General features: G+C 33.3%; 1 pseudogene; it reads right to left on the reverse strand.

The window, feature by feature from the left end:
• LOC127003155 (cytochrome c oxidase subunit 1-like) overlaps positions 1 to 3637 on the reverse strand; it is a 94862-nt pseudogene extending 91225 nt beyond the window's left edge.
• Between the last annotated feature and the right edge of the window lie 17444 nt (positions 3638 to 21081).

The following is a 21081-nucleotide window of genomic DNA, read 5'->3' on the forward strand; positions in this document are numbered from 1 at the left end:
CTTCCTCGTTCCCGCCTTCTTTCTCTTCCCTTTCTTGTCTCCCGTTTTCCTTCTTATTAAAAATTTGCAACCACATCATTCCTCATTTCCTCCATCCAGCTTTGTTTCCTCCTTTCCTTCCTCCGCTTTTCCTCCTCCAATCGAGTTTCCTCCTCCTCCTACGATGACGAGAGGCTTTCCACCCTTAACATGTCCTCTCTTGGGAAACGTCGCCTCCGAGGAAAATTGATCGAATGTTTTGAAATACTTAATGGCTTTACGAATGTGGACAAATCAGAATTGTTTATGATCGATGACACTTTGCGAACGAGGAACAATGGCGTAAAACTCAAATGTAGACAAGTAAATTCAGACACATCGGTTGCGAGAATGGAATAAATGGAATAACTCAGTGTCTTCAGTGATGTAACGACTGACTTAGAAAGAAACTCGACGACCGTCTTCAACTTATTATTATTTTGAAACTATTATTTGAAACAGAAACGCTAATATGGGGAATGTGGACAAATTAGAATTGTTTATGATCGATGACTTCTGCAAACGAGAACGTGGACCAAAACTTAAAAATGTAGACAAGTAAATTCAGACTGCATCAAATTTTTCTTCACCAACGTTGTAGTGCGAGAATGGAATAAGCTCCCGCCTTCAGTGGTCCAGTGTAACATGATTGACTCCTTTAAAAACAAGCTCGACCGTCACTTCCTTCAACTTAATATTATTTGAAACTTAATATTATTTGAAACACTTAATGGGTTTACGAATGTGGACAAATTAGAATTGTTTATGATCGATGACACTTTGCGAACGAGGAACAATGGCGTAAAACTCAAATGTAGACAAGTAAATTCAGACTGCACCAAATTTTTCTTCACCAACGTTGTAGTGCGAGAATGGAATAAGCTCCCGCCTTCAGTGGTCCAGTGTAACACGACTGACTCCTTTAAAAACAAACTCGATCGACACTTCCTTCAACTTAATATTAACTAGAGTAGAAATGCAAAGTTTTGGAGCCTTGTGATTAATGTAGAATCACTCAGGTTTAAGGAGAGATCACCTAGTCTGGAAAAAGGGGTCTGTGTGGTCTGAATTCTATGTAAATCTATGTAAACAGTTTTCCTTTCATCAACAAGGCTTTCCTCCTTTCCTCCACTTGGCTTTCCTCCCTCCACCCGGATCTCCTCCTCCTCCTCCTCCTCCTCTTCGCGTCACGCTTCAAACCTTCGACCTTCATCTCTCCGCCTCGTCTCTTCCTTATTATTGTAAATTCATAAGAGTAATTTCCCTTTCTCTTCCTCTTCCTCTTCCTCTTCCTCTTCCTCCTCCTCCTCCTCCTCCTTTTACTTCTTCTGTGTCCTCCTCTTTCTCCTCCTCCTCCTCTTCCTTCTCCTTCTTTTTCCTCCTTGTTATTCTTTTTTTTTCTCTTCTCTTTTAAACCGTGGTATCAATCTTGCTCCTCCTCCTCCTCCTCCTCCTCCTCTCCCTCTTCCTACACAACTCCTGCACAGCTCTTAAATATCTTCCTCCTCCTCCTCCTCCTCCTTCAGGTTCTCTTCCTCCTCCTCCTCCTCATTGTCCTCTTCCTCATAATTATTCTGCTCTTCTTCCTTATTCTAATTATCTTCTATCTTTGTTTCGTCTCTTCCTCTTTCTACTACTACTACTACTACTACTACTACTACTACTACTACTACAACTACTACAACTACTACTACTACTGCTACTACTACTATTACACCCATATTTCTCTGTCCCTGTCATTTGTACTTCTGTCTATCTGTCTGTCTGTCTAACCCCCCCCCCCTCCTTCCCCTCTCCCTCTCTCTTTCTTTCTTCCTTGCTTCCTTTCTCTCTTTCTTTACTCTATCGATAAAGTTATCTCACAATTTCTCTCGAGAGCGGACTGTCCATCTCTTAAAGCGAGGGAGATGAGGGAGGTTGTATCCATTTTCTCTCTCTCTCTCTCTCTCTCTCTCTCTCTCTCTCTCTCTCTCTCTCTCTCTCTCTCTCTCTCTCTCTCTCTCTCTCTCTCTCTCTCTCTCTCTCTCTCTCTCGTTTCTTTCCCTCCGGTCTTATTGGGTATCATATTGAGATAAAATGATAGGCAGAGATATGCAGGAGGAGGAGGAGGAGGAGGAGGAGGAGGAGGAGGAGGAGGAGGAAGAGAGAGAGAGAGAGAGAGAGAGAGAGAGAGAGAGAGAGAGAGAGAGAGAGAGAGAGTTGTCATGAGCCAAAGCCATTCCAAATTAAGTCGTATTGAAGAAGACAACCTCCTCCTCCTCCTCCTCCTCCTTCTCCACTTTCCTTCATCAAATCCTCCTTTACCTCCTTCTCTTCCTGCATTCTCTCTTTTTCCTCCATCCTTATCACCTTTTTCTTCCTGCCTCTTCTTCTTCCTCGTCTTTCTTTTTCTCTATCTTCTTATCATCCTTTTCTCCTTTCTTCACTCTCCTCCATCACGGCCTTCCTTGCCTATATACTCCTCCTCCTTCTATGCACACCGCGACAACGAGGTCACAACTCCTCGCCTTACGTCGCGTACCTACTCACAGGGGCTACACGTGAAAGAAGATAAACCCAACTTATCTTCACCCGGCCAGGGAATCGAGCCCCGGTCCTTCTGGTTGTGAGGCAGATGCTGTATCCACTGAGCTACCGGGCCGTGTGTATTCCAGTTTTATGTATATAAATTCTCCAAACCATTATCTGTAATTAGATTTTTAATCAAAACTCAGACCCTAACATAGCTACCTTTAGTAACAATATTTTACTACAAAACAATTAGTAACAGTAATCCTTTATTAATGCTAATCAAAGTAAATCGATTTGCACGATACATCTTTTCAACGTAACTGAAATGCTGTTCTATTTTAGCTCTACTTTGAGTTTTATGCTTTTATCTTTCTACTCGCGTAGATTTAAATAATTTTTCAAAAACCAATTACTGAAATATTAAGAAATGCTGTAATATAATTAATTTCCAACGCACATCTATAAAATAAATCTTATTACTTTACGCCTATATATATATATATATATATATATATATATATATATATATATATATATATATATATATATATATATATATATATATATATATATATATATATATATATGTCGAAAAAAATCAAATGTTAGATTTACTCCGATGAAAGTTACAAGGAAATGAATTTTTAATCATTTGGGGTTAGAGGATAATCCTGTTAATAAAGAAAGTCAGTGGGCGACTCCAGCAAAAATTCCGAATACAGCTCCAATGGAAAGGACATCATGGAAATGGGCAACAACATAATATGTATCATGGAGAATAATGTCAATTGAGGAGTTAGCTAGAACTGCCCCTGTTAATCCTCCGATTGTAAATAAGAAAATAAAGACGCGCTCACAGAAGGGATGGAGAGTAATTTATTTGTGTTCCATGAAGAGTTCTTAGTTTTCTAAGGATTTTAATCCCTGTAGGACTTGCAATAATTACTGTAGCAGAGGTAAAATAAACACGAGCATCAACGTCTATACCAACTGTAAATATACGAAGGGCTCAGACGACAAACCCTGAAATTCCAATAGCTAGTATGGCATAAATTATGCCTAAAGCACCAAAAGATTCTTTTTGGCCTGATTCTTGACTAACAATATGAGAAATTATACCAAATGCAGGTAAAATTAAAATATAAACTTCTGGGTGTCTAAAAAATCAAATGATAGATAGAAAAAAATGTTAGATTTAATCCGATGAAAGTTACTTTTCTCAGCAGTCTTTGAACCAGGGTTGAAATAAATAATTTCATCTCATAGAGCAAAGTCTCCTGAACGCTATGGTGCGATCAGATCATAGATAAAACGTGACATGAGCATAACACAGAACGGTTTCTAAGGATGTGTACAGCGACGACGCATGACTGCCCGCTGCCTGGCCGCCGGTCGGCCGCCGCTTGTGGTGAATTAGGCTATTTTTCGTCTCCTTATTTCTTTCGCTGCATTCATCGTCAACAAACGAAAACCCTTATGCATTATCCCAACTACAATAAAAAAAATTACTGATGAGTGCCCGAAACACACACACACACACACACACACACACATATATATATATATATATATATATATATATATATATATATATATATATATATATATATATATATATATATATATATATATATATATATATATATATATATATATATATATATATATATATATATATATATATATATATATATATATATATATATATATATATATATATTTCCAGTTATTCCTTTTTATAAACCTGTATGCTTGTCTTTTTGGTGCTTTTCTTATTCCAATTTATAACTAACTAAACCATTCTTTCCATATTTTTCCAGGTATTTCTTTTTATTATTTCTATGCTCGTCTTTTTGGTGCTTTTCTTATTCCAATTTATAACTAACTCATCTATTCTTCCCTTATTTTTCCAGGTATTTCTTTTCATTAACTTCAATTCCTTTCTTTTTGGTACTTTTCTTATTCCAATTTATAACTAAGTAATCTAGTCTTCGTTCCTTATATTTTCTAGTCATTTCTTTTTATTAACTTGTATGCCTGTCTTTTTGGTGCTGTTCTTATTGCAATCTATAACTAACTAATATATTCATCGTTCCTTATATTTTCCAGGTATTTCTTTTTATTAACTTGTATGCTTGTCTTTTTTGTGCTTTTCTTATTCCAATCTATAACTAACTAATCTATTCTTCGTTCCTTATTTTTCTATTTATTTCTTTTCATTAACTTTTATGCTTGTTTTTTTGTGCTTTTCCTATTCCAATTTATTAAGTAACTAGTTTATTCTTTGTTCCTTATTTTCGAGGTATTTCTTTTATTAACTTCTATGCTTGTCTTTTTTGGTTCTTTGCTTATTCCAATCTATAAATAATTAATCTTTTTTTGCTCCTTATTTTTTTCTAATTACTTCTTTTTATTATTTTGAATGTTTGTCTTTTTTGGTGCTTTCTTATCGCAATCTATAAATAACTAATCTATTCTTCGTTCCTTATTTTTCTACTTATTTCTTTTTATTAACTTCAATGCCTGTCTTTTTTGGTGTTGTTCTTATTCCAATCTATGACTAACTAATCTATTCTTCGTTCCTTATTTTTCTACTTATTTCTTTTTATTAACTTCTATGCTTCTATGTTGCCTCTCTTTCTATCTTCTATCGATATTTCCACGCTGACTGCTCTTCTGAACTTGCTAACTGCATGCCTCCCCCCCTCCGGTAGCCCTTTTATCGACTTTCTACTGTCATTTTGGTACTTCCTTATACAATCCCTTATGCAAGAGTTAACCAGCATCTTCATTTTTCATCCTCACGCTATTAAACTCTGGAACAATCTTCTTTATTCTGTATTTCCTCCTGCCTACGACTTGAACTCTTTCAGAGGTATCTTTTCTTATTCTATCTATAACTGACTTATTTTCGGCCTCTTTGGATTCTTTTGGGAGCAAGGGCTTTTTTTTTTTAGTTATTTCTTTTGTGCCCTTAACTGCTGTAAAAAAAAAAAATGCCTGTCTTTTTTGGTGTTGTTCTTATTCCAATCTATAACTAACTAATCTATTCTTCGTTCCTTTTTTTTTTTTTGTTATTTCCTTTCATTAACTTCTACGCTTGTCTTGTTGTACTTTTCTTATTCCAATCTATAACTAACTTATCTATTCTGCGTTCCTCTTTTTCTTCTTATTTCTTTCCATTAACTTCTATCCCTGTCTTTTTTAGTGCTTTTCTTATTCCTATTTGTAACTAACTAATATATTCTCCTTTCCTTATATTTCCAGGTATTTCTTTTTATTAACTTGTATGCTCGTCTTTTTTGGTACTTTTCTTATTACAATCTATAACTAACTAGTCTATTTTTCTTTCCTTATATATTTCTAGTTATTTCTTTTTGTTAACTTGTATGCTTGTCTTTTATGGTTCTTTTCTTATTCCAGTCTATAACTAATTTATTCTTCGTTCCTTATTTTTCTAGTTATTTCTTTCATTAACTTGTATGCTTGTCTTTTTAGTGCTTTTTTTTTTATTCCAATTTATAACTAACTAATATATCCTTCGTTCCTTATTTTTCTAGTTATTTCTTTTCATTAACTTGTATGCTTGTCTTTTTTAGTGCTTTTTTTTATTCCAGTTTATAAGTAACTAATCTACTCTTCGTTCCTTATTTTCGAGGTATTTCATTTCATTAACTTCTATGCTCGTCTTTTTGGTACTTTTCTTATTTCAATCTATTACTAACTAATCTATTCTTTTTTCCTTATATTTTTCTAGTTATTTCTTTTTATTAACTTCTATTCTTGTCTTTTTGTTGCTGTTCTTATTTCAATCTATAACTAACTAATCTATTCTTCGTTCCTTATTTATTTAGTTATTTCCTTTCATTAACTTCTACGCTTGACTTATTATGGTTTTCTTATTCCAATCTATAACTAACTTATCTATTCTGCGCTCCTTTTTTTTTCTTATTTCTTTCCATTAACTTCTATCCCTGTCTTTTTAAGTGCTTTTCTTATTCCTATTTGTAACAAACTAATCTATTCTTCTTTCCTTATATTTCCAGGTATTTCTTTTTATTAACTTGTATGCTTGTCTTTTTTGGTACTTTTCTTATTACAATCTATAAGTAACTAATCTATTTTTCTTTCCTTATATTTTTCTAGTTCTTTATTTTAATTAACTTGTATGCTTGTCTTTTTTGGTTCTTTTCTTATTCTATCTATAACTAACTAATTTATTCTTCGTTCCTTATTTTTCTAGTTATTTCTTTTCATTAACTAGTATGCTTGTCTTTTTAGTGCTTTTTTTTATTCCAATTTATACCTAAGTAATATATCCTTCGTTTCTTATTTTTCTAGTTATTTCTTTTCATTAACTTGTATGCTTGTCTTTTTTAGTGCTTTTTATTCCAATTTATAAGTAACTAATCTACTCTTCGTTCCTTATTTTCGAGGTATTTCTTTTATTAACTTCTATGCTTGTCTTTTTTGGTTCTTTTCTTATTTCAATTTATAACTAACTAATCTATTCCTTCCTCATTTTTCCAGGTATTTCTTTTTATTATTTCTGTGCCTGTTTTCTTTTGTACTTTTCTTATTCCATTTATGATGAAATAATTTATTCATCGTTCCTTATATTTTCTAGTCATCTCTTTTTATTAGCTTGTATGCTTGTCTTTTTGGTGCTGTTCTTATTGCAATCTATAACTAAGTAATCTATTCTTCCCTTATTTTTCCAGGTATTTCTTTTCATTAACTTCTATGCTTGTCTTTTTTGGTACTTTTCTTATTCCAATTTATAACTAACTAATCTATTCATCGTTCCTTATATTTTCTAATCATCTCTTTTTATTAACTCTATTTTATTAACTATAAAAAAATAGTGCTATATGGAATAAGAGAATAAAAACAAAAAGACAAGCATAGAAGTTAATGAAAAAGATATAAATAGAAAATATAGGGCGAAGAATAAATTGTAGATTAAAGACTGAAAATAAAGAAAGTACCAAAAAGACAAAAGACAAAGGTAATGAAAAGAAATACATAGAAGTTAATAAAAGATATAAGAAGAAAAATATGAACGAATAATAAAAATTAGTATTAGTTAAAATTAAATGAAAAAGAAACTCAAAAAAGACGGGCATACAAGTTAATAAAAAGAAATAACTAGATAATTAAGGAACGAAGAATAGTTTAGTTAGTTATAACTAACTAATTTATTCTTCGTTCCTTATTTTCGTGGTATTTCTTTTATTAACTTGTATGCCTGTCTTTTTTAGTGCTTTTCTTAATCCAATTTGTAATCTAACTAATTTATTCTTCTTTCCTTATTTTTCCATGTATTTCTTTTTATTAATTTCTATGCTCCACTTTTTTGGTACTCTTCTTATTCTAATCTATAAGTAACTAATCTATTTTTCTTTCCTTATATTTTTGTAGTTATTTCCTTTTATTAACTTCTATGCTTGTCTTTTTGGTGCTGTTCTTATTGCAATCTATAACTAACTAATCTATTTTTCGTTCCTTATTTTTCTAGTTATTTCTTTTTATAAACTTGTATGCTTGTCTTTTTAGGTGCTTTTCTTATTCCAATTTATAAGTAACTAATCTATTATTCTTTCCATATTTTTCTATTTACTTCTTTTCATTAACTTCTATGCTCGTCTTTTTGGTACTTTTCTTTATTCCAATCTATAACTAATTATTCTATTCTTCGTTCCTTATTTTCTAGTTAATTCTTTTATTAACCTCTGTGCTCGTCTTTTTAGTGCTTTTCTTATTCCAATCTATATATAACTGATTTATTCTTCGTTCCTTATTTTTCTAGTTATTTCTTTTCATTAACTTCTATGCTTGTATTTTTGGTACTTTTCTTATTCCAATCTATAACTAACTAATCTATCCTTCGTTCCTTATTTTTCTAGTTATTTCTTTTCTTTAACTTGTATGCTTGTCTTTTTTAGTGCTTTTCTTATTCCAATCTATAACTAACTAATCTATCCTTCGTTCCTTATTTTTCTAGTTATTTCTTTTCTTTAACTTGTATGCTTGTCTTTTTTAGTGCTTTTCTTATTCCAATCTATAACTAACTAATCTATTCTTCGTTCCTTATTTTCGAGGTATTTCTTTCACTAACTTTTATGCCTGTCTTTTTTAATGCTTTTCTTATTCCAATTCATAACTATCTAATCTATTCTTCTTTTCTTATTTTTCCAGGTATTTCTATTTATTAACTTCTCTGCTCGTTTTTTTTTTGGTACTTTTCTTATTCCAATCTATAAGTAACTAATCTATTTTCCTGTTCTTATATTTTTCTAGTTATTTCTTTTTATTAACTTCTATGTTTGTCTTTTTTGGTACTTTTCTTACTCCAATCTATAACTAACTAATCTATTCTTTCCTTATATTTTTCAAGTTATTTATATTTATTTTTATTAACTTCTACGCTTGTCTTTTGGTGCTGTTTTTATTCCAATATATAACTAACTAATCTATTATTCATTCCTTATATTTTCTATTAATTTCTTTTTATTAACTTGTATGCTTGTCTTTTTGGTGCTGTTCTTATTGCAATCCATAACAAACTAATCTATTCTTCGTTCCTTATTTTTTTTATTTATTTCTTTTCATTAACTTGTATGCTTGTCTTTTGTTGGTGCTTTTTTCTTATTCCAATCTATGAATAACTAATCTATTCTTTACTTATTTTTGCAGATATTTCTTTTTATTAATTAGTATGCTCGTTTTTTGGGTACTTTCTTATTCCAATCAATAACTAACTAATCTATTCTTTTCTAATATTTTCTAGTTATTTCATTTTATTAACTTCGTCTTTTTGGGTTCTTTTCTTATTCCAATCAATAACTAACTAATCTATTCTTTTCTAATATTTTCTAGCTATTTCTCATTATTAACTTGCATGCTTGTCATTTTTGGTGCTTTTCTTATTCCAATCTATCATTAACTAATCTATTTTTTTCCTTATATATTCTAGTTATTTCTTTTTATTAACTTCTATGCCTCCCTTTTTTAGTGCTTTTCTTATTCCAAATTATAACTTACTAATCTATTCCTTCTTTATTTTTCCAGGTATTTCTTTTTATTATTTCTATGCTCGTCTTTTCTGGTGCTTTTCTTATTCCAATTTAAAACTAACTAAGCTATTCTTCCCTTATTTTTCCAGGTATTTCTTTTCATTAACTTCTATGCCTGTCTTTTTGGTACTTTTCTTATTCCAATTTAAAACTAACTAATCTATTCTTCGTTCCTTATTTTTCTTTTTATTTCTTTTTATTAACTTCTATGCTTATGTTTTTGGTGCTGTTCTTATTAAAATCCATAACTAATATATTCCTTCCTTATTTTTCCAGGTATTTCTATTTATTATTTCTATGCTCGTCTTTTTGGTGCATTTCTTATTCCAATTTATAACTAATAAATCTATCCTTCGTTCCTTATTCTTCCAGGTATTTCTTTTTATTAACTTCTATGCTTGTCTTTTTGGTACTTTTCTTATTCCAATTTATAGCTAACTAATCTATTCGATACTTATTTTTCCAGGTATTTCTTTTTATTTACTTCTATGCCTGTGTTTTGGGTACTTTTCTTATTAGAATCTATAACTAACTAATCTATTTTTTGCTCCTTATATTTCTATTTATTTGTTTTTATTAACTTGTATGCCTGTCTTTTTTGGTTCTTTTCTTACTCAAATTTATAACTAACTAATTTATTCCTTCCTTATTTTTCCAGGTATTTCTTTTTGTTATCCTCTATGCCTGTCTTTTTGGAAAAATAAGTATCGAATAGATTAGTTAGTTATAGACACGGATAAGAAAATAACACAAAAAGACGAGCATAGAAGTTAATGAAAAGATATAATTAGAAAATATAAGAAAAGAATAGATTAGTTAGTTATTGATTGGAATAAGAAAAGTACCCAAAAGACGAGCATACGAATTAATAAAAAGAAATATCTGGAAAAAAAGGAAAGAATAGATTAGTTAGTTATAGATTGGAATAAGAGAAGCACCAAAAAGACAAGCATAGAAGTTAATAAAAAGAAGTAACTAGAAAAATATAAGGAAAGAAAAATAGATAAGTTAGTTATAGATTGGAATAAGACAAGTACCAAAAAGGACGAGCATAGAAGTTAATGAAAAGAAAAACCTGGAAAAATAAGGAACGAAGAATAGATTAGTTAGTTATAAATTAGAATAAGAAAAGTACCAAAAAGACAGACATAGAAGTTAATAAAAAGAAATAAGAAGACAAATATGGGACATGGAATAGATTATTTAGTTATAGATTGGAATAAGAAAAAAACAAAACGACAAGCATAGAAGTTAATTAAAAGAAATAACTAGAAAATATAAGGAAAGAAAAATAGATTAGTTAGTTATAAATTGGAATAAGAAAAGTACCAAAAAGATGAGCATAGAAGTTAATGGAAAGAAATAAGAAGAACGACAAGGAACGGAGAATAGAGTAGTTAGTTATAAATTAGAATAAGAACCAAAAAAATACGAGCACAGAGGTTATTAAAAGAAACATATAGAAAAATAAGGAAAGAATACAATAGTTAGTTGTAGATTGAAATAAAAAAGAACCAAAAAAAGACAAGCATACAAGATAATAAAAAGAAGTAAATAGAAGAAATAAGGAGCAAAAAACAGATTAGTTAGTTATAGATTGGAATAAGAAAACCACCAAAAATACGAGCATACAAGTTAATAAAAGAAATAACTAGAAAATAAAAGGAACGAAGGATAGATTAGTTAGTTTTTGACAGGAATAAGAAAAGCACTAGAAAAGATAAGCATGCAAGTTAATGAAAAGAAATAACTAAAAAATATAAAGAACGAAGAATAGATTAGTTAGTTATAGATTGGAATAAGAAAGACACCAAAAAGACAAGCCTAGAAGTTAATGAAAAGGAATGACTAGAAAATATAAGCAACAAAGAATAGATTAGTTATTTATAAATAGGAATAAGAAAAGTACCAAAAAAGACAGGCATAACAGTTAAAAAAAAATAACTAGAAAAATAAGGAACGAAAAATAGATTAGTTACTTATAAAAGGGAATAAGAAAAGTACGAAAAAAGACAGGCATAACAATTAAAAAAAAATAACTAGAAATAAGGAACGAAGAATAGATTAGTTACTTATAAATTGGAATAAGAAAATCACTAAAAGTCAATAGAAAAATAAGGGAAGAATAGATTAGTTAGCAAAAAATTGGAATAAGACCAGAGCCAAAAAAGACAAGCATACAAGTTAATAAAAATAAATACCTGGAAAAATATGGAAAGAATAGATTAATTAGTTATAGATTGGAATAAGAAAAGCACCAAAAAGACCAGTACACAAGTTAATAAAAAGAAATAACTAGAAAAAAAGGAACGAAAATTAGATTAGTTAGTTATAGATTGGAATAACAACAGCACCGAAAGACAGACATAGAACTTGATAAAAAGAAATAAGAAGAAAAATAAGGAACGCAGAATAGATTAGTTAGTTATAGATTTTAATAAGAAATGTACTAAAAAACGAGCATAAAAGTTAATGAAAAGAAGTAAATAGAAAAATATGGAAAGAAGAATAATTAGTTAGTTATGAATTGGAATAAAACAAAGCACCAAAAAAGACAAGCATACAAGTTAATAAAAAGAAAGAGCTAGAAAATATAAGGAACGGGGAATAGATTAGTTAGTTATAAATTGGAATAAGAAGAGAACCCAAAAAGACGAGCATAGAAGTTAATGAAAAGAAATAACTAGAAAAATAAGGAAAGAATAGATTAGTTAGTTATAAATTGGAATCAGAAAAGTGCCAAAAAGACGAGAATAAAAGGTAATGAAAAGAAATAACTAGAAAAAAAACCCAGATTAGTTAGTTGTCAACTGGAATAAGAAAAGCACTATGGAAAACAAGCATATAAATTAATAAATTCAATACATCGAAAATAAGGAACGAAGAATAGATTAGTTAGTTATAAATTGGCATAAGAAAAGAATAAAAAAGACGAGCATAAAAGTTAATGAAAAGAAATAACTAGAAAATATAAGGAAAGAAAAATAGATTAGTTAGTTATTGACTGGAAAATAAAAAGTACCCCAAAGACGATCATACGAGTTAATAAAAAGAAATATCTGGAAAAATAAGGAAAGAATAGATTAGTTATTTATAGATTGGAATAAGAAAAAAGCACCAAAAAAAGACAAGCATACAAGTTAGTGAAAAGAAATAAATAGAAAAATAAGAAACGAAGAATAGATTAGTTATTTATAGTTTGCTATAAGAACAGCACCAAAAAGACAGGCATACAAGTTATTAAAAAGAAATGACTAGGAAATATAAAGAACGAAAAATAGATTAGTTAGTTATAGATTGGTATAAAATCAGCACCAAAAAGACAAGCATAGAAGTAAATAAAAATACATAACTAGAAAAATATAATGAAAGAGAAATAGATTAGTTAGTTATAGATTGGAATAAGAAAAGTACCAAAAAAGACAAGCATAGAAGTTAATAAAAGTAATATATCGTAAATAAGGAACGAAGAATAGATTAGTTTCTTTTAAATTGGTATAAGAAAAGCACTTAAAAAAATAAGCATACAAGTTAATGAAAAGAAATAAATAGAAAAATAAGGAACGAAGGATAGATTAGTTAGTTATAGATTGGAATAAGAAAAGAACCAAAAAAGACAAGCATACAATTTAATGAAAAGAAATAAATAACTAGAAAATATAAGGAAAGAAAAATAGAGTAGTTAGTTATAGATTGGAATAAGAAAATTACCAAAAAGACAAGCATAGAAGTTAATGAAAAGAAATAACTAGAATATATAAGGAAAGAAAAATAGATTAGTTAGTTAATGATTGGAATAAGAAAAGCACCAAAAATGACAAGCATTCAAGTTAATAAAAAGAAATAGCTAGAAAATATAAGGAACGAATAATAGATTAATTAGTTATAAATTGGAATAAGAAAAGAACCCAAAAAACGAGCATAGAAGTTAATGAAAAGAAATAATTAGAAAATATAAGGAAAGAATAGATTAGTTAGTTATCGATTGGAATAAGAAAAGTACCCGAGAGACGAGCATACGAATTAATAAGGAGAAACATCTGGAAAAATAAGGAAAGAATAGATTAGTTATATACAGATTAGAATAAGAAAAAGCACAAAAAAACAAGCATACAAGTTAATGAAAAGAAATAACTAGAAAATATAAAGAAAAAAAAAGATTAGTTAGTTATGAATCGGAATAAGAAAAGCACCAAAAAGACAAGCATACAAATTTATAAAAAGAAATGACTAGAAAATATAAGGAACGAAAAATAGATTAGTTAGTTATAGATTGGAATAAGAAAAGTACCAAAAAGACAAGCATAGATGTTAATGAAAAGAAATACTTCGAAAAATAAGGAAAGAATAGATTAGTTAGTTATAGACTGGAATAAGAAAAGCACCAAAAAGACGAACATAAAAGTTAATGAAAAGAAATAACTAGAAAAATAAGGAACGAAGAATAGATTCGTTAGTTATAGATTTAAATAAGAAAAGCACTAAAAAGACGAGCACAGAGGTTAATAGAAGAAATAACTAGAAAAATAAGGAACGAAGAATAGATTAGTTAGTTATACATTGGAATAAAGAAACGAACTAAAAAGACGAGCATAGAAGTTAATGAAAAGAAGTAAATAGAAAAATATGGAAAGAAAAATAGATTAGTTACTTATAAATTGGAATAAGAAAAGCACCAAAAAAGACAAGCACACAAGTTAATGAAAAGAAATAACTAAAAAAAATAAGGAACGAAGAATAGATTAGTTAGTTATAGATTGGAATAAAGAAAAGTACCAAAAAGACGAGCATGGAAGTTAATAAAAAGAAGTAAATAGAAAAATATGGAAAGAAAAATAGATTAGTTACTTATAAATTGGAATAATAAAAGCACCAAAAAAGACAAGCATAGAAGTTAATTATAAGAAATAACTAGGAAATATAAGGAAAGAAAAATTGATTAGTTAGTTATAAATTGGAATAAGAAAAACACTAAAAAAGATAGGCATAGAAGCTGATAAAAAAAAACTAGAAAAATAAGGAACGCAGAATAGATTAGTTAGTTATAGATTGAAATAAGAAAAGCACAAAAAAGACAACATACAAGTTAATAAAAAGAAATACCTGGAAAATATAAGGAACGAAGAATAGATTAGTTAGTTATAGATTGCAATAAGAACAGCACCAAAAAGACAGGCATACACGTTAATAAAAAGAAATGACAAAAAACTATAGGAAAGAAGAATAGATTACCTAGTATAAACTTGAATAAGAAAAGTACCAAAAAGACAGGAATAGAAGTTAATGAAAAGAAATACCTGGAAAAATAACGGAAGAATAGATGAGTTAGTTATAAATTGGAATAAGAAAAGCACCAAAAAGACGAGCACAGAAATAATAAAAAGAAATACCTGGAAAAATAAGGAAAGAATAGTTTAGTTAGTTATAAATTGGAATAAGAAAAGCACCAAAAAGACAAGCATACAGGTTAATAAAAAGAAATAACTGGAAAAACAAGGAAAGAATAAATTAGTTAGTTATAAATTGGAATAAGAAAAGTACCAAAAAGACGAGCACACAAGTTAATAAAAAGAAATAACTAGAAAATATAAGGAAAGAAAAATAATGAGTTAGTTATAGATTGGAATAAGAAAAGCACTAAAAAAAGATAGGCATAAAAGTTAATGAAAAAAAATAACTAGAAAATATAAGGAACGAATAAAAGATTAGTTAGTTATAAATTGGAATAAGAAAAGCACTAAAAAGACGAGCACAGAGGTTAATAAAAGAAATAACTAGAAAAATAAGGAACAAAGAATAGATTAGTTAGTTATAGATTGGAATAAGAAAAGTACCAAAAAGACGAGCATAGAAGTTAATGAAAGAATACCTAGAAAAATAGGGAAAAAATGATTAGTTAGTTATAGATTGGAATAAGAACAGCACTAAAAAGACGAACATATAAGTTAACAAAAATAAATAACTAAAAAAATAAGGAACGAGGAATAGATTAGTTAGTTATAGATTGGAATAAGAAAACCACCAAAAAGACAAGCATAGAAGTTAATAAAAAGAAATAACTAGAAAAATATAAGGAAAAAATAATAGATTAGTTAGTAATAGATTGAAATAAGAAAAGTACCAAGAAGACGAGCATAGAAGTTAATGAAAAGAAATAACTAGAAAATATAAGGAAAGAAAAATAGATGATAACTAACTAATAAAGTAAAGTTTTGAAGTAGAGGGTAAAGTTTTGAACTGGGTCAAGGATAGGAAGCAAAGAGTGCAAATCAATGGTAAAAGATCTGACTGGGGATGTGTTATGAGTGGGGTCCCACAAGGTTCGGTATTAGGTCCACTTTTGTTTATTATTTATATCAATGACTTAGATACAGGAATTAGTAGTGATGTCAGTAAGTTTGCAGATGATACCAAGATCGGTAGAGTAATTGAGTCGGATCGGGACGCTAGTATTCTCCAGGGTGAACTAACCAGATTGTATGACTGGGCGGATAAATGGCAGATGGAGTTCAATGTAGGGAAGTGCAGTATTCTGAGTGTAGGTAGGAACAACCCCTCACATAACTATTGCTTAAATGACACTCTTATAAGTAGGTCTGGGTGCGAGAGGGATTTAGGGATCTTAGTGAGCTCTGATCTCCGTCCAAGGGCACAATGCATTCAAGCTAGAAATCGAGCAAATAGGGTACTGGGATTTATTTCAAGGAGCGTAAGCAACAGAAGCGCCGAAGTCTTCCTCAAACTATATTTAGCATTAGTTAGAAGTCATCTTGACTATTCGGTTCAGTTCTGGTCACCTTACAATATAATGGATATCAAAATGTTAGAATCGGTGCAGAGGAGGATGGCTAAGATGATTCAGGGGTTGAGAAACTTGCCATACGAGGAAAGACTCAAACATTTAAACTTGCATTCTCTAGAAAGGCGAAGGGTGCGTGGAGACATGATCGAGGTTTATAAATGGATGAAGGGCTTTAATAAGGGAGACATTCATAAAGTTTTGTTGGTAACAGAACCGGGTAGGACACGAAGTAATGGGTTTAAACTGGATAAATTCAGATTCAACAGGGACATAGGCAGAAATTGGTTTACAAACAGGGTGGTGGATGAGTGGAATAGGTTAGCAGTCATGTGGTGAGTGCCAATACAATTGTCACATTAAAAAATAGATTAGATAAAATCATGGGCAGCGATATTAGGTGGGGTTAGATACACGGGAGCTTAGGTTCAGAGGAGCTGCCTCGTACAGGCCTACCGGCCTCTTGCAGACTCCTATGTTCTTATGTTCTTATGTTCTTAACATAACTCCCGGCGTCTTGTATTCGAAGTTCCTCGCTATGAACCCAAGCATTGTATTGGCTTTCTTACAGGCGGACTTGCAGTGTTTTGTTTGTTTCAAGTCACTGCTGATGGTGACCCCCGAGGTCTCTTTCCTCTTGCACAACATGTAGTGGTTTGCCACCCATGTGGTATGTGTGGTTGCTGTTTCTGGATCCGATATGCATTACTTTACATTTGGTAGTGTTGAAGGACATCTGCCATTTTTCTGACCATCGAGTGATCTGGTCCAGGTCTCTCTGGACAATTTCGCAGTCTGCCGTTGTGAGGGCCTTCCCACCCACCTTTGTGTCGTCGGCAAATTTTGAAAGACTGGATTTTAATCCTAGTTCTAGGCCGTTGATATATATGATGAAGAGTATGGGTCCCAGCACTGACCCCTGTGGCACCCCACTTGTAACCGGGAGCCACTCGGAGGCCTGTCCGTTGAGTACAACTCGTTGTTTTCTTCCAGTGAGCCAGTCCTTGATCCACGCTGCCAGATTGCCGCCTAATCCCGCCGACTTGAGTTTCTTCAGGAGTCTTTCGTGTGGCACTTTGTCAGGAGGAGGAGGAGGAGGAGGAGGAGGAGGAGGAGGAAAGTGGGGTGATTTAAAAGGAAAAGGAAATAAGTGACATACTGAGAGAGAGAGAGAGAGAGAGAGAGAGAGAGAGAGAGAGAGAGAGAGAGAGAGAGAGAGAGAGAGAGAGAGAGAGAGAGAGAGAGAGAGAGAGAGAGAGAGAGAGAGAGAGAGAGAGAGAGAGAGAGAGAGAGACACACACACACACACACACACACACACACACACACACACACGAGGAGGTAAACACATAAAAAAGAAACATCAAACGAGAATAGATAAAACGAAGACAAGGAGGAGGAGGAGGAGGAGGAGGGAGAGTGAAGTGGAGGTATTTTTACGAAGGTTAATGAAGGGATGGAGATGAGAGAAGGTGGCGAAGGTTATGAGAGAGAGAGAGAGAGAGAGAGAGAGAGAGAGAGAGAGAGAGAGAGAGAGAGAGAGAGAGAGAGAGAGAGAGAGAGAGAGAGAGAGAGAGAGAGAGAGAATGTAGTATTTTGGTCTGGAATGAAAGTCCTCCTCTCTTAAACTCATGCAAAATGGAAACTTACAGTCGCTCCAGATTTTCCTTATAAAACGTATGACGGCATCTCTCTCTCTCTCTCTCTCTCTCTCTCTTCCTACTTTCTCCTATTCCTTTCTTCTTCTTCCTCCTCCCATCTATGTCACAGCAAATGTCATTGGCTTTTGAATAGGAGGAGGAGGAGGAGGAGGAGGAGGAGGAGGAGAAGGAGGAGGAGGAGGAGGAGGAGGAGGAGGAGGAGGCTTTTCCTTCTAGGACTTAAGATAATCTAGACAAGGAATAGAGGTTTGGAGAGAGAGAGAGAGAGAGAGAGAGAGAGAGAGAGAGAGAGAGAGAGAGAGAGAGAGAGAGAGAGAGAGAGAGAGAGAGAGAGAGAGAGAGAGAGAGAGAGAGAGAGAGAGAGAGAGAGAGAGAGAGAGAGAGAGAGAGAGAGAGAGAGAGATACACACAGGGAGGGAGGGAGGGAGGAGGAATAAAAAGAATAGTTATCGGAGGGAAATATCTCCTCCCTATTTTTTCCTCCTCTCGATAAAAACGCAAAGCCCCTCCTCGCCACATCCGCCGGAGGGAGAGATAAGATTCCTCCTGATGTCTTCCTCCTAAAGATTTGAAATTTCCCCTTCCTTCTCTTCCTCCTACCTTCCTGCGCTGAGAAGAGGAGGAGGAGGAGGAGGAGGAGGAGGAGGAGGAGGAGGAGGAGGAGGAGGAGGAGGAGGAGGAGGAGGAGGAGGAGGAGGAGGAGGAGGAGGAGCAGGAGAAGAAGAAGAAGAAGAAGAAGAGGAGAGAGAAAGGAGGAGGAGGAGGAGGAGGAGGAGGAGGAAACAGGGAAAGTCAGGCAGCAGGAAGACGGTTGGCTCATTACGAGGTTGCTTGCCTTGGAGCCGTGACCTGCTTGACAGTCGCGTGGTGCCGGCAGAACAGATCAAACCACTTCGGTGCGTACGTTCAGTTTCCTCCTGTTGTCACGAAGTACCGTCGATGCGATTTTTTTTTAAGGAGTTGATGGTTTCTGAAGTCGCTAAGTGCTCGTTTCGCTTGAATGGGTTGACCGATGTTCCTCGTTCTTGAGGTGGTTTGCGACGTTACTGAAATTCTTTGGGAACTTCAATACCTGAATCATATATCCCCTCGTTAGCGTCTCTTTTCCAGCGTGAAGAGGTAGAGTCGCCTGAGTCGTTCTTCATGCGGCAGGGTCCTAATGGTGGAATCACTTTCGTGGAGAGTCGCTGAATTCCCTCTGATAATTCAATGTCCCTCCTGTAATTAGCGGGCCGGAACTGTACTGCATACTCGAGGTGAGGTCTTACCATTGACTTATACAAGGATAACATTAATTCCGGCGTCTTGCACTCCAAGTCCCTCGCTACAAACCCGAGCATAGCGTTGGAGGAGGAGGAGGAGGAGGAAGAGGAGGAGGAGGAGGAGGAGGAGGAGAAGGAGGAGGCAAGATGATTCAGAGAAAGAGAACCAATAATGCATTTTTAAGGATAAAGGAAGAGAGAGAGAGAGAGAGAGAGAGAGAGAGAGAGAGAGAGAGAGAGAGAGAGAGAGAGAGAGAGAGAGAGAGAGAGAGAGAGAGAGAGAGAGAGAGAGGAGAATTTTATGGAGTTAATTATGAAGAGTTGATATTTCACTTCGCGACATATTAGAAGAGGAGGAGGAGGAGGAGGAGGAGAAAGGAGAAAAGAAACGTGATAAAAAAAATGAAAAGATGGAGAGAGAGAGAGAGAGAGAGAGAGAGAGAGAGAGAGAGAGAGAGAGAGAGAGAGAGAGAGAGAGAGAGAGAGAGAGAGAGAGAGAGAGAGAGAGAGAGAGAGAGAGAGAGAGAGAGAAAAAGAGAAAGGAAAAGTGAGGAAAGACAGAATTAGTGATATTTGAGAGAAAAGGAAGAGGAAACAAAGGAAGGGAAATAAAACAAAAAGGAGATGAGAGAGAAAGATAAAGAGAAAAATGAAAAAGAAAGAAGAAATAAAATAATGGAAACAAAAAAACAAAGGAAAAAACGAAGAGAAAGATATAGAGAGAGGTAAAGAAACAGGAGAAAAAATAAGAAAAATAAGAAAAAAAATAGATAATGGAAAGAATATAGAGAAATGGAAAAAAAGGGATACATAGATAATAATGATAGATAGATAGATAGAAAAGGAGATAATAAAAGAGAAAAATAGGTGAGATAAAGATAAACAAAAGATCACACATACATAAATAAAGCAAAATAAAAGAGAATAAAAAGTGAAAGGAAAAACACGAGCCAAAAAAATACAGAGAGAGAGAGAGAGAGAGAGAGAGAGAGAGAGAGAGAGAGAGAGAGAGAGAGAGAGAGAGAGAGAGAGAGAGAGAGAGAGAGAGAGAGAGAGAGAGAGAGAGAGAGAGAGAGAGAGAGAGAGAGAGAACACAGACAGACACACAGAAACAAGGAGAAAGGAAGAAACAAAAATACATGGAAAGAGAAACGGAAAAACTAACACAGAAGCATCAAGAGAAAGAGACAGAGAAAAGAAAGAGAAAGAGAAGAGCCACCCCCCTACCCCCCCACCCCCAAGCAGTGCCGTCCCTCCCCGGCGCTCCGGAAGCCGCGTCCTCTCTTAGCTGACGCGGAGATCTTATTGAAATTTAGAGCGGACGAGAACGTGGGCATAAAATCATCTTTATTGATATTAGGGCTTCGGCGGCGGCCTGGAGGAGGAGGAGGAGGAGGAGGAGGAGGAGGAGGAGGAGGCGGAGGAGGCAGACGGGGGGAAGTTGAAGGAGGAGGAGATTGGGTAAAAAGTGTGGTTGGAAAGAAAGGAGGAGGTATTGAAGGAAGGGTTAGGAGGAGGACCAGGAGGAGGAGGAGGAGGAGGAGGAGGAGAATAGGGACGAGGAGATGAAGACGATGGTGAGAGGAGGAAAAAGAAAGGGGGGTATAGAGAAAGAGGAAGAGGTGGGTCAAATTAAAAATAGAGGTAACGTGGGAAGGCGAAGCCTATTGGCTCATTACGAGGTCGCCTGCTCCAGAGCCGTGCTCTGCCCGACGGCCGCTTAGTGGCTGACGAGGAGCAGATCAAAGCACTTC

This window comes from Eriocheir sinensis, chromosome 24, assembly GCF_024679095.1.
Source record: "Eriocheir sinensis breed Jianghai 21 chromosome 24, ASM2467909v1, whole genome shotgun sequence".
Taxonomy (NCBI): domain Eukaryota; kingdom Metazoa; phylum Arthropoda; class Malacostraca; order Decapoda; family Varunidae; genus Eriocheir; species Eriocheir sinensis.